At 43.0% G+C, this 18,993-nt stretch overlaps 1 protein-coding gene across 1 annotated transcript in view; it reads left to right on the top strand.

The window, feature by feature from the left end:
- The first annotated feature begins 4,613 nt into the window (after nucleotides 1-4,613).
- LOC124552446 (juvenile hormone epoxide hydrolase 1-like) overlaps nucleotides 4,614-18,993 on the top strand; it is a 78,541-nt gene continuing 64,161 nt past the window's right edge. Inside the window, exon 1 of the mRNA XM_047126724.1 lies at nucleotides 4,614-4,705. The gene's annotated coding sequence lies outside the window, so the exon portion shown is untranslated. The remainder of the gene's footprint in view (nucleotides 4,706-18,993) is intronic.

The following is an 18,993-nucleotide window of genomic DNA, read 5'->3' as shown; positions in this document are numbered from 1 at the left end:
AGGTTAATAAACCGTGTCTATACAAGATACTATATTACACAGAATATTATGTGACAATTAACATTTTTAATTTTTTTTGTGAGGGTTGGGGAAATTACCCAGTTACTATATCCAAAAATTCATCTAATAAGTAGAGGGAGTTGCCATTAAGAAATTCTTTTAATCTCCTTTCAAATGCTATATGGCTATCTGTCAGACTTTTGATGCTATTAGGTAAGTGACCAAAGACTTTTGTGGCAGCATTTTACCCCCTTCTGAGCCAAAGTTAGATTTAACCTTGAGTAGTGAAGATCATCCTTTCTCCTAGTGTTGTAGCCATGTACACTGCTATTACTTTTGAATTCATTCGTATTGTTAATAACAAATTTCATAAGTGAATATATATAATGTGAGGCTACAGTGAAGATCTCCAGCTCTTTAAATAAGTGTCTGCAGAATGATCTTGGATGAGCTCCACAATTATTCTGATTACACGCTTCTGTATAATGAACACTCTTTTAGTCAATGACGACTTACCCAAGAATATGATGCCATAGAGAGAATGAAAATAGGCGTGGTAAGCTAATTTACTGAGAAGTATATCGCCAAAATTTGCAATGACCCTAATAGCATAAGTAGCTGAACTCAAACGTTTCAGCAGATCCTCAGTGTGTTTTTTCCAGTTCAACCCATCATCAGTGCATACACCTAGAAATTTTGAATATTCTACCTTAGCTACCGATTTCTGATCGAAGTCTATATTTATTAATGGTGTCAGTCCATTTACTGTGTGGAACTGTATATACTGTGTTTTGTCAAAGTTTAATAATGAGAGCCCATTTGCAGACAACCACTTAATGATATTCTGAAAAACATCGTTTACAGTTTCACCAGTTAATTCTTGTCTGTTGGGTGTGATAGCTATACTTGTATCATCGGCAAAAAGTACCAAATTTGCATCTTCGTGAATATAGAATGGCAAGTCATTAACATACAGTGTGGTCAGAAAATGTCTGAAACGCTTGTAGGGATGTTGCAGGGCAGGTTGTACTGAGATATGAATGTTACAAAAAATGCGATACGTTGCATCGTTTCCGAGTTATTTAGCATTGAAGTTAGGCAATTAGATCGTCGCGCCCGTAACTTCAAGTTCCAGCTAACGAGACAAAGCACTCGTTGGGCAACACCGCCCCTGGCAGGCCGCTTGAATGCGAGCGCGCGACGCCCCGATTGGCTAAATTCTATGCTAAATAACTCGGAAACGGAGCAACGTATCGAATTTCTTTCTTAACATTTATGTCTCAGTACAACCTGTCCTGTAACATCCCTACGAGCATTTCACACATTTTCTAACCACCCTGTAAACGAAGAACAGCGGAGGACCCAAGACCGAACCTTGTGGCACCCCATTCTTTTTGTTCCCCAGTTTGAGAAATCGCCAGTTTTTTGCTTATTTCAACTCTCTGCACTCTTCCAGTTAGGTATGATTTAACCATTTGAGCACTGTCCCATTCATACCACAGTACTTGAGCTTATCTAGAAGTATTCCATAATTTACACAATCAAAAGCCTTTGAGAGATCACAAAAAATCCGAACGGGTGACTTCCAGTTACTCAGAGCATTCAACATTTCATTAGTGAAAGTATATGTAGCATTTTCCGTTAAACAAACCCTTCTGGAAACCAAACTGACATTTTGTTTAACTTTATGTTTACAAAGGTGTGAAGCTACTCTACAATACATTACTTTTTCAAGAATTTTGGATAAGGCAGTCAGAAGAGATATTGGGCAGTAGTTGTTGACATCAGTCGTATCCCCTTTCTTATGCAGTGGTTTAACGATGGCATACTTCAGTCTATCTGGGAAAATACCCTGCTTCAGAGAGCTATTACATATGTGGCTAAGAATCCCACTTATTTCTTGGGAATAAGCTTTTATTATCCTGCTTGAAATGCCATCAATTCCATGTGAGCTTTCATTCTTGAGAGAGTTTATTATCTTCCTAGTTTCAGAAGGAGAGGTGGGTGGAATTTACATTGCATCAAATGGTGTGGGTAAGGCCTCTTCCATTAACTGCCTTCCTTCTTCTAATGAACGCTTAGATCCTATTTTCTCTACAACATTTAAATTCAAAATGTTTTCGACTTCCGGATTGTTATTTGTTAAGCTTCCATTCACTTTGATAGTAATGCTGTCATCCTGTACTCTTGGTTGTCCTGTCTCCCTTGTAATAATATTCCAAATTGTTTTGATTTTGTTATCAGAGGTGTTAATCTCGGACATGATGCCCATGCTTCTGGATTTTTTAAATAACCTTTCTTAATGTAGCACAGTAGTTTTTATAATATTTTGCTGTTTCTGGGTCATTGCTCTTTCTTGTTGTTAGATACAGTTCCCTTTTATGGTTACAAGATATTTTTATTCCTTTAGTAAGCCAAGTTTTTTGGCATGTTTTCTTATAATTGGATTTAACTACTTTCTTGGGGAAACAGTTTTCAAATTCTTACGAGTGTATCATGAAATGAGTTATATTTTAAATTAGTATCGGGTTCCTTGTACACCTCATCCCAGCCGAACTGCTGAAGATTTTCTCTGAAATTTATAATTGTTGAGTCATTAATTGCACTCACAACTTTGGAGGGTAGTTTTGAATTACTGAATGGAGCTATGTCATATACTGTAACTAGCTGAGCATCATGATCAGAATGGCCATTCTCAACAGGACAATAATTTATGTTTTTAAACCTATCTTGGTCTATAAAAGTGTTCTCTATCAATGTGCTGCTGTCCTTTACTACCCGAGTAGGAAAATTAATGGCAGATGTCAAATTGAAAGAACTGAGCAAGACTTTGGGTCATTCTACCGTTTACACTCTTTCAGTGAATCAACACTGAAGTCCACACAAATAATAATTTGCTTTCCCCTATCTGACAGATAGCACAACAAGACATCCACGTTTTCCAGGAATAAATGAAAGTTTCCTGATGGGGACCTATATACTGTTAAAATTATAAAAGAGTCCTCCTTCAGTTTAAGTTGACAGGCACATGCTTCTGTATGTTGCTCTAGACAAAACTTTTTTGTATCTATGCTTTTTACACAGTGATAACGTTTGACATATATGGCAACTCCTCCTCTCACCTTATTGTCTCTACTCATATGTGCAGCTAGTTTATAACCACTGATACTTACCTTTCCCATATCAGACACAATGTGATGCTCAGACAGACATAGTATATCTATTACATTATCAGATTCAATGTCATCTAAACAAACCAGGAGCTCATCTACTTTATTCTTCAATCCCGGAATATTTTGGTGAAAAATGGTAATATTATTTTTTACTTTACTTTTTTGTGAGAATGTACTTTTTTCTTTAATCCACCAATATTTTCGTTAAATGTGGTAACATTATTATTTATTTTCCTGTTGTGAGAATTTTGTGAGTTTGGGACCTCTGTAGCACCTGCCTGCCTGAACTTCTCATTGGACACTGATATTAGTCTAAAAAAGAGGTACATCCATGAGTACTAGTGTACCCCCTTATGGATTTCGCTAACAACCCTGCCAGTTTACCCTTCCCTTTCCTATTGAGATGTTGGCCATGCCTTGTGAAATCCCCCCTATCAATAGCGTCAACAGGAACCAAGCCAATGTTTGACAGAGTGGCCGGCCTATGCAACTGATCCAACTCCATATTTACCCTCCTGACAGATCGGTTCAACTGGGGCTGATCATGCCGCACGAAAGCAGGCACCAGCCCAGCATTGGTATGGGTCGTTGCCGAGGCTGTTTTCACCAGGTTGCACTCAATACTGTAGCCCTGATCCCTATCAATACTGTTTCCCACTCGACCCACTATCATCACAAGTGTCACACGTTTATAATGTGTATGTGCAGACTGAAGAGACCGAGTGGGCCTCCGTGTGAATAGCAATGTGGATTGAGCAGGGAGGTGAGCTAGGGTAGTCTGTGAATTTCTACTAAGCCAGTGCGCCAGGATCGCGTACTGCTTAGCGCATCTGTCCACTGAGCGGAAGACCCGGGTTCGAATCCCAGTCAAGGTGCAAATTTTTATGCGTCGCTTCATTCTGCGTGTATAGAACGCACCTGAATGTCCACTAATAGGTGTCGTGAACTTTTGATCGGACTGCATAGTTTATGCAAGTCTGTAGGCTTTCGTAACCGTTGTCACTGAAGTTAAAATCTTCTGGGTTATTAGGCCGCGCCAAGTTTCTTCTAAAATGTTCGACGTTTCGACCCCTCTGCTGGGATCTTCCTCAGGATCTTTTGGTGTCCACTACTGCTAGAACACATATTTTATGAATTTTGAAGGCGAATACTGCGACAGTCATTACAACGAGCTGTTTCATAAAAATGCTTTTTCTTTCATTTTCTCCGTAAACAGCTGGAGAGCTGGTCCTCGGATCACGAAGTATTACAGAAGCTTGGATTCTGACCCATTCGTCTTCTGAAATAAAGCAGCTCCCTGCTGTGTGTGTGTGTGTGTGTGTGTGTGTGTGTGTGTGTGTGTTTGACTGCGCTGTAGGTGAAGGCAGGAGGAACGGCAAGCGACTCACTCGGGGAGCGGTCGGCCGCTTTATCTGTCCCGTGTCGTATCTCAGCGTGCGATAACGGGCGAGCACTTAAAGAGCCGCTACTTAGCACAGTCACACGCGCAGTGCAAGGTCGGAGAGCCACGCCGCTACGTCTGCTGCTGACGGGTAAGTGCGTTGCTCACTGCCTCTATGATTATTAGTGGACCTGCATGTCAACCTGTATACCACACACATACTTCGTCTACGCCAACACAGACATCTGCACGTATTGGCTTAGTGCATACGTTCATAGCGTTTTTCCATAAGTTTAATGAACACAACACATAACGGAGACTTTAGTCATCAACAATATAGTATCCTTCACTATTTACAACAGTCTGCCACCGTGGGGGTAACTTTTCGACTGTGCGACTGTGGAAACCACGTGGTTTTGAGACGAAGCACTTGTCGAGCCATGTTCGGAGGGCATTTTCATACTGAAAGGAAGTTTTTTGATGGCTGTTCGATAGAGCGCGTAATAGGTGAGTAGTTGAGGCTGCAAGATCGGGAGAATAAGATGGCTGTGGAATCACTTACCAGCCTAACTACTACATAGTGATTTTTGACCGTGTAGCAGAAAGCGCGAGGGCGCTATCGTGGAGTAGCGTCGCTTCGGCCAGTCTTTCTGGTCGCTGTTCTTGCACTCCCTCTCTAAGACGTCTCAGTTGTCGACAATAAATGTCAGCCGCGATGCTTACATCTCGTGGAAGCGATTCGTAGTACACTGCATCGTCGCTCTCCCACCAGATGCACAAATTACCTTTTGTGGATACGCGCAGCTTTCTGTACGGGAAGTTTCTGCTTCGTTTGGGCTCAACTATTCGTTTGTTTTCCTTACGTTACCACTTCTCGTCACCAGTAACGGTACTGGATAGAAACGGCCAGCACTGTTCACGAGCCAATTGATGACGTACAAGCAGAGAAGCTGACGTTACCACCCACAGATTTTTGTGATTTTTGGCTCAGAGCATGCGGTACCCATACAACCGATTTTTGAACCTTACCCACTGCACGAAAATGTCGCATGACGGTGGAATGATCACACCACATCACAACTGTCAGTTGTCCAGTACATTTACGTGTCATATAGTGAATTAATGCGTTCACACGATTTTCTTCAAGCGCCGAAGGTCTTCGTGAACGCTGAGAGTCACTAGTGTCAAAAGGATCTTCCCTAAAACAAGAAAATTACGTTCTTGCTTTGCTCTATCCGATGGCGTTGTGCCCAGACAAGGCACGAATGTTACTCCCTGCTTGCGCTACTTTCGCCCCTCTGTTGAACTCAAAACAGAAGGATACCTACGTCTACATCTACATCCATACTCCGCAAGCCACCTGACGGTGTGTGGCGGAGGTTACGTAGAGTACCTCTACCGGTGCTCCCTTCTATTCTAGACTCGTATTGTTCGTGGAAAGAAAGATTGTCGGTATGCCTCTGTGTGGGCTCTAATCTCTCTGATTTTATCCTCGTGGTCTCTTCGCGAGATATGTGTAGGAGGGAGCAATATACTGCTTGACTCCTCGAAGAAGGTATGTTCTCGAAACTTCAACAAAAGCCCGTACCGAGCTACTGAGCATCTCTCTTGCAGAGTCTTCCACTGGAGTTTATCTATCATCTCCGTAACGCTTTCGCGATTATAAATGATCCTGTAACGAAGCGCGCTGCTCTCCGTTGGATCTTCTCTCTCTCTTCTATCAACCCCATCTGGTACGGATCCCACACCGGTGAGCAGTATTCAAGCAGTGGGCTGTAACCTACTTCGTTTTCGGACTGCATTTCCTTAGGATTCTTCCAATGTATCTCAGTGTGGCATCTGCTTTACCGACGATTAATTTTATATGGTCATCCCATTTTAAATCAGTTCTAATGCCTACTCCCACATAAATTATGGAATTAACTGCTTCCAGTAGCTGACCTGCTATATTGTAGCTAAATGATAAAGGAAATGTTCCGATTTCTCCACTTCATCTTCTAGCCTACACACGTCAACTCACTATCTCCAAATGTCAAAATGATACATACAAAGTCAAACAGCAATAGTAAACTACGTATAAAAGCCGGCCGAGTGGCCGAGCGGTTCTAGGCGCTACAGTCTCGAACCGCGCAACTGCTATGGTCGCAGGTTCTAATCCTGCCTCGGGCATTGATGAATGTGATGTTCTTAGGTTTGTTAGGATTAAGTAGTTCTAGGTTCTAGGGGACTGATGACCTCAGAAGTCAAGTCCCATAGTGCTCAGAGCCATTTGAACCATTTTTACGTACAAACAATAACACTCGATAAATAAATCCATAGCAATGGAAATACCAGCATGCAAAACAGAAACGCTACTAACTTATGCGCCAGCCTAATACATCTACATGACTGCTCTGTCAACCGCACTTACGTGCTTGGCGCAGGTATCGTGGAACTGCTTTCAGAATATTTGTCGGCCTGTCCACTGTGCAACAGCGCGTGAGTAAAACTGAACACCCAAATCTATCATTGCGAGCTCTGGTTTCTCTTAGATTATCATGATTATAATTTCTCTCTTGTAGTCGAATTAAGTCGGGTGATGCTGAGGGAATTAGATTAGGAAATGAGACACTTAAAGTAGTAAATGAGTTTTGCTATTTGGGGAGCAAAATAACTGATGATGGTCAACGTAGAGAGGATATAAAATGTAGACTGGCAATGGCAAGGAAAGCGTTTCTGAAGAAGAGAAATTTGTTAATGTCGAATATAGATTTAAGTGTCTGGAAGTCGTTTCCGAAAGTATTTGTATGGAGTGTAGCCATGTATGGAAGTGAAACGTGGAGGATAAATAGTTTGGACAAAAAGAGAATAGAAGCTTTCGAAATGTGGTGCCACAGAAGAATGCTGAAGATTAGGTGGGTAGATCACGTAACTAATGAGGAGGTATTGAATAGGATGGGGAGAAGAGGAGTTCGTGGCACAACTTGACAAGAAGAAGGGATCGGTTGGTAGGACATGTTCTGAGGCATCAAGGGATCACCAATTTAGTATTGGAGGGCAGCGTGGAGGGTAAAAACCAAAGAGGGAGACCAAGAGATGAATACACTAAGCAGATTCAGAAGGATGTAGGCTGCAGTAGGTACTGGGAGATGAAGAAGCTTGCACAGGATAGAGTAGCATGGAGAGCTGCATCAAACCAGTCTCAGGACTGAAGACCACAACAACAATTTCTATCTACGCTGGTGGGCGCCAACAAAATGTTTTCGCTCTCGGAGGAGGGAAGTTGGTGTCCGAAATTTTGTGAAAAGATCTCGCTGCTACGACAGACGTCATCGTTTCACTGATCGTCACCTCATCTCATGTATCATATCCCCATTTCGCGAAAATACGAAACGCGCTGCCCTTCTTTGAACTCTTTTGATGTCCTCCGTCAATCCTACCTGATGAGGATCTCACGTCGCACAGCAAGGACGACCTACTCCATCCTCCAAGTCTTCTGCCAATAAAACGGAGTGTTTGGTTCGCCTTCGGCAGAACATTTTCTATGTAATGGTTCCAATTTAATCTGCTTTTTGTTAAAAGATGTTAAGTCGTGGACTGATCGTGAGATTAAAATTCAGGGTAGGGATTGTAAATTAATAATATTCTGTCTTCAGTAACAATTTTTTATGAATCCAAGCAGAGACAACAGCTGGTAGTGGACATTGAAATAAATCAATGGAAAAAGTTGAAGACTTTTGCCGCACCTGGGTCTGAACCCTGATTTAGCGCTTCGCATGAACGATTGCCTTAACCGCTTCGGCCATTCGGACACGGCCCCGGCACATAAGCCTCAGTAGTTCAGCAGTTCCCTGATTCCCGAAGCGATTAAGACAACCGCTCATCAGAAGCGCTAAATCCGTGTTCGAACCCAGGTCCGGCACAAGTTTTCAACTTTTTCCATTAATTTATTTCAATTTCCACTAGCAGCCGTTCTCTCTCTATTCTTCGATTCATATATGGCTGTAGCATGAGACAACCATATTTTTATAGACAAGGTTTTGTTTTGTAAATACTGTACAACGCGTTTTGGAGCTACACACCCATTACCAAGGACTGTATAGATGTGATGAGCGTTACAATCGATTAGTTTTTCGACTAACTGTAACTGGTACGGGATTTTACTTCACACCTATTTGTTTAACCTTTAAATCAAAGGGAGTGGAGGGCTGACCCAATAAAGCGAGCATTTCAATTCCAATTGGTTTATTAGCTACCCAAAACAATCACATAAAGTTTGACAGGCGTCACTCGGACAAGATTATTTTTAAGAGACTTACATTACATGAAATCATAAGCAAGTTACACTACTGGGCATTAAAATTTCTACACCAAGAAGAAATGCAGATGATAAACGGGTATTCATTGGACAAATATATTATACTAGAACTGACATGTGATTACAGTTTCAAGCAATTTGAGTGCATAGATCCTGAGAAATCAGTACCTAGAACCACCACCTCTGGCCGTAATAAAGGCCTTGATACGCCTGGGCATTGAGTCAAACAGAGTTTGGATGGCGTGTACAGGTACAGCTGCCCATACCGCTTCAACACGATACCACTGGCGTACTGTGACAAGGCAGTTGCTCGGCCACCATTGACCAGACGTTTTTAATTGGTGAGAGATTTAGAGAATGTGCTGGCCAGGGCAGCAGTCGAACATTTTCTGTATCCAGAAAGGCCCGTACATGGACCTGCAACGTGCGGTCGTGCATTATCCTGCTGAAATGTATGGTTTGGCAGGAATCGAATGAAGGGTAGAGCCACGTGTCGTAACACATCAGAAATGTAACGTACACTGTTCAAAGTGCCGTCAATGCGAACAAGAGGTGACCGAGACGTGTAACAAGTGGCACCCCAAACCATCACGCCAAGTGATACGCCAGTATGGCGATGACGAATACACGCTTCCAATGTGCGATCACCACGATGTCGCCAAACACGGATGCGACCATCATGATGCTATAAACAGAACCAGGATTCATCTGAAAAAATGACGTTATGCCATTCGTGCACCCAGGTTCGTCGTTGAGTACACGATCACAGGCGCTCCTGTCTGCGGTGCAGCGTCAAGGGTAACCGCAGCCACGGTCTCCAAGCTGATAGTCCGTGCTGCTGCAAACGTTGTCGTCTTGCAAACGAGCCTATCTGTTGACTCAGGGATCGAGACGTGGCTGCACGATCCGTTACAGCCATGCGGATAAGATGCCTGTCATCTCGACTGCTAGTGGTACGAGGCCGTTGGGATCCAGCACGGCGTTCCGTATTACCCTCCAGAACCCACCGATTCCATATTCTGCTATCAGTCATTGGATCTCGACCAACGCGAGCAGCGATGTCACGATACGATAAACTGCAATAGCGATAGGCTACAATCCGACATCTACCAAAGTCGGAAACGTGATGGTACGCATTTCTTCTCCTTAGAGGAGGCATCACAACAACGTTTCACCAGGCAACGCCGGTCAACTGCTGTTTGTGTATGAGAAATCGGTTGGAAACTTTCCTGATGTCAGCACGTTGTAGGTGTCGCCACCGGCGCCAACCTTGTGTGAATGCTGTGAAAAGCTAATCATTTGCATATCACAGCGTCTTCTTCCTGACGGTTAAATTTCGCGTTGTAGCACGTCATCTTCGTGGTGTAGGAATTTTAGTGGCCAGTAGTGTAATAAACCATTAGGCAAACATTAAGAACCGCCACTCAGGCAAAATATGACCATAACTTTAACAAAGCAACTCTAGTTAAGACACAACAGAAAATGTGTACTAATCGAAGCAAGGCCCAAGGGCGAAGTTTAAGCACGAACGGTGGAACTGACTGAGAGAAGTAACACTTAACTTCGAACTAAGACGTAGCTCCATTTGCAACCCCACGTCGAGTAGGACACCAAAATGTAAACCAAGCAAACGCTACCGAAGAGGAACACACGAGCTCAGGCCAAGTCCACCGCCCGTAAGCCAAACTTGTAATGTGAATGGAATCTCTACGCTTCGGTTGGCCGCTGCCTCGGCTCACTGAAACACAGACCAAACCCGACAACAGGAGGCAGGAAACTTCTCTTAACTTCAATATCTTAGATAGACCAGTAAATTAACCCTATAAAATCAAGGCTAAACAACAACTAATTCGACTCGCAAGTCCTTCAAGTGGAGCGCAGTGGTCAGCACACTGGACTCGCATTCGGGAGGACGACGGTTCAATCCCGTCTCCGGCCATCATGATTTAGGTTTTCCGTGATTTCCCTAAATCGCTTCAGGCAAATGCCGGGATGGTTCCTTTGAAAGAGCACGGCCGATTTCCTTCCCAATCCTTCCCTCACCCGAGCTTGCGCTCCGTCTCTAATGACGTCTTTGTCGACGGGAAGTTAAACACTAATCTCCTCCTCCTCCTTCAAGTGGAACCGTACTTGATAAACACTAAGAGTGGGAAATGAACTGGCTCACGAGAACCGATACTGACTATACCTTAAGGACACACATCTGCAAATACATCGACGTTATGCGGAAGCAGAGCATACGATTAGTAAGAGGCCTCAAATAAAATAAAACAAACGTAACATCACACGTCTCGCAACGTCTTACTGTACCAAGAGCGAGCACAATGACAGTTAACTAAGCGCTCTCAGTAAATAGCGTACTTAACTTGGTGTCTTGATACTGGGGCGATTTTGTGAAGATGTCAATTTTTTTTATTTTTCCCTTTATTGAATTTCGATTCGCCCCGAAGGAGGCGGGCTGGCAGCAGCTTAGTACGCTGCTCTGCAGCCTACAGACTTTTTTAAAAACGTAAGAAGAAAAGAACAATAAAAGCAGGCGACAAAACGGTGATTTAAATTGTAAAACGGCGGAAAATTGTCGAAAGTTAAAATATAAAGCAAAGGGGTTGGCAATGCTAATAAAATACACAGGAGTCAGACAAGTAACATAGTAGACACACACACAAAAAAAAAACATGGCGACAGTCTGGTTTCTGTCACACCCAGCGACAGTATGATGTCTGTTCGCAACACTTCCCAAAAGACACACAACACAGAACACTCACTGTAAAACACTGCACGAAAATGTCGGCACAAAGATGACACTCCCTAGCCAAGGGAAGATGTCAAACCATCGCTTCACAAAACCGTAACAGCGTGTTCCTCCAAGGAAGCGGGCACATTCACAGCCCACGAGGTTGCCGGAGAACGCACAGCGCCGGCCATCCCCCGCCGACTCCAGTACAACCACGTGACAACAGCCTCCCGGCCTAAGGCACGCCGTCTTCGCTTCTGTCGGCCAGCCAATCGCCGACTCGCGCACCGCGGCGTAACGTTCTCAAAGCGTTGCGTCCTCTCCCTGTTCTCACGGTCGGCGCTCCCTCGTATCTCGAGCCGGCCCAAGCCTCTGCACTACGAAGTCGATCGCACTCATGTCAGAGATACTACTGGCGCCAGTCCCACCACAGCTCAGTAACAGAATGACCCAGTTATTAAATGTAACGAATTTCCTTTCCTTGTCTAATACATACATAGAAAGAAGGATCCTTTATTGTACGATTATATGATTGCAGAACAAACACTGGTAGCAGTTTGTAAGGTGTCCGGCAAATCCAACACCTTCCATGAAAACCCTGACATGATAAGCAAATCCAGTAGCATGTCACATAGCTCCAAATAATCGTGACATTAAATTAACCAAAGTAATACGAGTAACGAGTGAGCAAATGGAATACCACAGACTAACACAAGAATGCCTAAATGCGTGTCATACCTTCCCACCGTGAAACAGACGCAGTTCCGAGGGGAGAAACGAGAACAGAAGCTGAGAGCAGAACCGTGTTAAGCTAGAAGGCCATACGATAAGGGACGGACACCCACGTCGCCAGCTAACTACCAGGACCACCCCCCAGCCCATGTTAAAGGCTAGAGCCCTCCAGAAGAACAGTATAGATCTTACGATAACACTAAAAGGGCCACACCAGCCGCAAGTTTTAGCGGGAGACTTTTTCGCGTCTCTGTTACGTTGCAAACGTTAAAAACATTGCCCCACCACGAAAAGTATAACGTTTCTCATTGGATAGACAGAATTTTTGTAGGTGGAGCTTAAGGTTAACATTGAGACCCTGATTGGTCAGATGAAAACACGGCCACATAGTTTTTTTTAAACCAACTTCGGTAAATGGTAGTAAGGAGAAGTTAGGAGAGGAGTTGCTTCCGAGACGGCGAGATGCATGGAGCTGCGCCAGCCTCCGCCCCCTGACAAACACCGACAAGGTAATGAACGCACGCGATGCCGAATTTTTGAGCACATAAGGCTTCACTCAGAACTGCAGAAGTCACATCTGTTACACCCCCGTTTTGCGTAATACTAGTGTCGATCGTCAATTGAATCTCATAGTATTCACATTTGCTATGTAAGTTAAAATCTGAAACGCGATGATTTTTCTGTTATATAATTATTGAGAAGCCACATCAGCCACTGTAATTTACGACAAGTTAGATAAGTAATTAAAGATAATTGAGGGTCACTGTACAACATTTTTATAGTTTTCTCTTTTGTGAAACTTAATTTAAACCTAGATTATAGATGTGATATGGCATAGGTCATCCTTCGATCCATTGTAGAACTTGGAAACCCATTCAGGGAATATTCGTTCACATTTTTGTTGAACGCAGTTGGTTTTTATCATCCTGTATTAAAACATTTCCTTTTATCAATAGCGCAATTTATAAACAATGTTTTGTGAGTAGAATAAAATTTCCAGTGGTAAACTTAACTGCTTTTTCGACGTTATTTTACCAGCTAACTAAAAATAGGAAAGCCTTGAACCCCTTCCACTAAATTTAGTTAGTATTAAGATTCTTTTACAGGGAGTGCAGTGCAGCTGACGCAGAAATCATTAAGTATTTGGTTATATCATCGCTAGTCTCACTGAACTCTTCTGAACTCTACATGTCATGTGTGGTCTGGCGTCTCCTTACCAGCAACAGGTCCCAGGTTCAAACTAGTCAATTCCCTAAAAAACACGCTCAGAGCGCCGTTGCGCGAAAGTGGTAGGGAGACACGACTTAGAGCAAACAGGAACCACGCAGAATGTTAGAAGTTACTTCTGTAAAATATCTGGGAGTATGTGTGCGGAACCATTTGAAGTGGAATGATCACATAAAATTAATTGTTAGTAAGGCGGGTACCAGGTTGAGTTTTATTGGGAGAGTCCTTAGAAAATGTAGTCCATCAACAAAGGAGGTGGCTTACAAAACACTCGTTCGTCCTATACTTGAGTACTGCTCATCAGTGTGGGATCCGTACCAGGTTGGGTTGACGGAGGAGATAGAGAAGATCCAAAGAAGGGCGGCGCGTTTCGTCAGAGGGTTGTTTGGTAAGCGTGATAGCATTACGGAGATGTTTAGCAAACTCAAGTGGCAGACTCTACAAGAGAGGCGCTCTGCATCGCGGTGTAGCTTGCTGTCCAGGTTTCGAGAAGGTGCGTTACAGGATGAGGTATCGAATATATTACTTCCCCCTATACTTATACCTCCCGAGCATATGACGAATGTAAAATTAGAGAGATTCGAGCGCGCACGGAGGCTTTCCGGCAGTCGTTCTTCCTGCGTACCATACGCGACTGGAACAGGAAAGGGAGGTAATGACAGTGGCACGTAAAGTGCCCTCCGCCACACACCGCTGGATGGCTTGCGGGGTATAAATGTAGATGTAGATGTACTGATGGAGTCTTCCATGATGTCAGTACTGATTATACATTCTGTTAATCTCCGCTGATTTTTCTTCTGTCATAAGCCTTCATACGGCTAAGTTTTATCAGCATATAGTTCACATTAATTTGTATCTTTTTTCTCTTAAAAACATATTTTCTTTTCTGTCTCAAATATAATAAACTGGACACTGCCTTGACGAAATCAATACTCTACTTTAAAAAAATGTTTAGCTGCTCAACCTGTGCACTTTCATCCTGTAGGTGCCAAGAAACCAAAAACGCAGATAGGAGGAGGACGAGATGAACAGACGTAGGAGAGGAAGAGATGGACAGACAGCGATGGGGGGGGGGGGGGGGGGAGGGGATGGGCACAGAAAAGAAAGGGGACGGACCGAGAGGCGGATGGTGTAGATGAACAGAGAAGGGGAGCAGTGGAGATGATGGACGGGGACAGGGAGAATGGATAGACAGGAGATGGAAAAAAAAAGCAACACAGGGGGATGTGTAGAGAGAGGCGGGCAGAGGGCGTGGATGGAGAGGAGAAAGAAGGAGATGGCCAGACAGGGGGCAAGAGCAGTAAGTGACTCATTTGTCACTCACATAATACATTTTATGTTAGCTGCTTTACTTCGTGCTATCCAAGAAACCCGTCATTTCCCAGGTAAGTTTCCTTTAATTTGTGTCTATCGTCACAAACTTTTTATACAGATTACCGGTTTCGGTCTGTAATGACCATCATCAGCTCTGTTTTATAAAAATAAAGTCCTAATCTACTGCAGCCATAGGACTTTATTTTTATAAAACAGAGCTGATGATGGTCATTATAGACCGAAACTGGTAATCTGTTAACAAAAGTTTGTGACCATAGACGTAACTTAAAGGAAACTTAATGTATATATAGGTACTGTTTTATTCGCGACAATGTGATTTCCCAGGTATTTATTAGTTCCAATTTTCTGTTACCCCATTTCCTTCTTCCTCATCTCCCTCACTCCATCTGCTTCTTCTCCCTCTGTGTGTCCATCTCCTCTTTTCCCCCTCTATGGCTGTCTCGTCCTTCCTCCTCTCTCTATTCACATCCTTCTCCCACCTCTCTACGCATCCCCTCTATTTTTTCCGTCTGCTCCTCTCTCTATCCATTCCCCCTGTCCCTGTCCAACTCCACCGCTCCCTTCTCTGTTCATCTACACCATCCCCCTCTCGGTCCATCTCCTCCCCATCCCTTTCTGTGTCCACCTCCACCTCCACCTCCACCTCTGTCTGTCCATCTCTTCCTTTCCTACGTCTGTTCAGCTGGTCCTCCTCCTATCTGTTCCCATCTCCTCCTTCCCCCTCGCTGTCTGTCCATGTCGTTGTCCTCCCTTCTGTTTCCACATTATCACACTCACCCCAATAGACCGGTGGTGGTTCTTACCCCTACAGTTTTTCTCTCCAGATTGTAATTAACGTTTGTATCAAATTTGTTTGAAATCGTTCCAGGGCTTAGGATGAGTTTTTTACTTGTGGCTTTACTCGCATTTGCCCAGCAAAATATACTTCACATATATTCTACAGATTTCACCTATATATATCTAGCGAATTTCATTCTGCTGTTTCACTGTCTTACAGTTGAATGTTTATGATGTTTCTCTCTAACTATGTACTGCAGGTAGACCCAGTGGTATGTCTTTATTGTGTCTGTGAAATGTGTTGTCATTACAGTTGGTAGTAAACAAGCAACAAATTAAAACGCCCTGTGTGATGCGACAGTTTCTCACCCATCTCAGTGTTTACGACATCATATTTCCTGAACTGTGTGTCTTACAATGAGATATATTTTTCTAGCTACGTTCACGGGCACATTTGGATACTGCGTGTGAAAAGTGTTGCGAGTACAGTTAGTAGTAAAGAACTAATAAATTAAAGCGTCATATTTCAAGTGGTGGTGTTACTTCATCAACAGCGAAAGTATGGTAAGCAACAAACTTTTTTCCTTTCATCATTTTGATGCGGTCGTCAACGAGAAAAAGTTTCCTAAATGTTGCAAGCCTCTAAGTGCTGTTATTCTCAAATCTGAAGTATGAGAAACCCAATGACTTGAAAATGGCATAAAACTTGGAAACCTGGGTCGTAATTAAACAAACAACAACAGAGTCAAATGGCGGTGTGTTCATTTAAAAATTACAGTATGGGTATTCGACCCGTCGTAAGCTACACTAATTTTTCACCCCCATCCCCACCCCTTCGATGGGTGGGTGGTTGTTAATTCTGTCCAGACACTAAATGATATGTGAACCACTAATTTTCAATGCGATAGGGTCGGCAGCTGCAATGCAGTTGTAACAACTTCTCGAAAGTAACGTGCTCCTAAAGTAACGTAAACACCTCGAACTAATTTATGAGCATAACATGATGTCATAGGAGCAACGACGTACATGACATAATCTGTTACTAAAAATCATCCATAAAATACTTGCAAATGGCCTAAGGCCGAAATTATACAATCGTACTAGAAATAAAGAGAATGGCTGATGAAGGCTTTAAGAAATCATTCAATAAATAAATAAATAAATGTGAACCAAGTTTGGTTGAAATCGGTCCAGTGGTTTATGAGGAGATATGGAACATAGATACATTCATCTACACACACATATATCAATTTTAACAATGTATACGGATTACAAGAATTTCACACTTTTCCACTTTTAAGTTGTAACAAACAACCTTTTAAGTACTTAAGTATGGAGCACACTCATACACCTTTACAAAAAGTTATTCTGAGTATGCCCAACATACATGAAATCCATAAGTTTTTCAGTTGTTGTTGTTGTTGTTGTCGTCCTCAGTCCAGAGATTGGTGCGATGCAGCTCTCCTCTTCTCCCCAATTCTATTCAGTACGTCCTCATGAGTTACGTGATCTACCCATATAATCTTCAGCGTTCTTCTGTAACACCACATTTCGAAAGCATCTATTTCCTTCTTGTCTAAACTATTTATCGTCCATGTTTCACTTCCATACATGGCTACACTCCATACAAATACTTTCAGAAACGACTTCCTGACATTTAAATCTACACTCGATGTTAACAAATTTTTCTTCTTCAGAAACGCTTTCCTTGCCATTGCCAGTCTACATTTTATATCTTCTCTACTTCGACCATCATCAGTTATTTTGCTCCCCAAATAGCAAAACTCATCTACTACCTTAACTGTCTCATTTCCTAATCTGATTCACTCGGCATCACCCGAGTTGATTCGTCTACATTCCATCATCCTCGTTTTGTTTTTGTTGATGTTCATCTTATATCCTCCTTTCAAGACACTGTCCATTCCATTCAGCTGCTCTTCCAGGTCATTTGCAGTCTGACATAATTATAACGTCGTCGGCAAACCTCAAAGTTTTTATTTCTTCTCCATGGTCTTTAATTCCTATTCCAAACTTTTCATAAATGTGTACAAATAATAAAAATAAAAAAACTCGTGTTATAAATTTTATCAGAAGCTTACATATCGATTTAGAAACACCAATACTAATAAAATTGCTCTCTAACAAGGCTGACGTCCCTTGACGATAAATATTCTTGATTTCTTTAAATAACTCTTCATGGTTGACGTTTCAGATAAAAATTAGCAGCACAATGCAAGATGTCTATTTTCTAGCTTGATAACGACGTTTGTTAGACAGAGATGTCCATTTCAGTCAACAGGACCCGGAAGACTTCATCAGTTTGGGTGAGGTTGACAGTGTCATCTGCGAAACTTATCAGCCTTAGGCAGGTAATACTGCAGCTTAAAAGGACCATCATTCCTGATTAACAAAAAAATGGTTCAAATGGCTCTGAGCACTATGGGACTTAACATCTTAGGTCATCAGCCCCCTAGAACTTAGAACTACTTAAACCTAACTAACCTAAGAACATCACACACATCCATGCCCGAGGCAGGATTCGAACCTGCGACCGCAGCAGTCCCGCGGTTCTGGACTGCAGCGCCTAGAACCGCACGGCCACCGCGGCCGGCCCTGATTAACAGCACTGGAAGTGAGTTACCGGATGTTTTGGACAAGAAGGATAAGAAAACTTAACTCGTCTCTTGGACTTCATGGTCGTCAGAGACACGACACTATATCGGTTGCACGACGATGCTGAATGGAACGAGCCCCAAGTTCTTCACGGGAACCGCCGCAGCACTCACCTACTTGCTGTAGGTAAACTGCTGCGAAGCTGAAACAGGGTAGTTGTACGGTGTTATCCGTGTCCGTCCTCCGCCGAGCAGGCTGTTTGGTTTGGAATGTGGGAATTACGGATGACCACTTGTCTACGGGTGACTCGACAAGTTCTTCAGTGACGTCATCGGCAGGTCGTTTCGAGGGCCCATTGTGCGACTTAATCTACTCTTCTCAGCAGGTGACTCACGCTGGTAGAGCGATAACTGGAATGTCATGCAGGTCCACTGATAAATGGACAGGCAGATCAGCGCCACCCTAAGATTCATCTCGCTAACTTTGATTCGTAATGAGACTGATTATCTTTGCAAGATGTGGCAACCCTGCAGGCTTGCATAGGCACAATATCTTTGACCTTGGTCTATAAGCTGCTTCTAGTCCAAGTGGCACATCGATGCAACTGGTCATTCGTGAGTTGTGCTGCAATAAGTTAAACCCTGTTTGTGTCTCTCATCCCAGAAATAGAACCGCATAATATTGCGCAACGGTGTGGCATTTCTTTTTGCGTTAAATTGGGTGA

The sequence above is a fragment of the Schistocerca americana genome, chromosome 10 (genome assembly GCF_021461395.2).
Source record: "Schistocerca americana isolate TAMUIC-IGC-003095 chromosome 10, iqSchAmer2.1, whole genome shotgun sequence".
Lineage (NCBI taxonomy): Eukaryota > Metazoa > Arthropoda > Insecta > Orthoptera > Acrididae > Schistocerca > Schistocerca americana.
The sequence above is the reverse complement of the archived record's forward strand: the minus strand, read 5'-3'. Positions and strand labels throughout refer to the sequence as shown.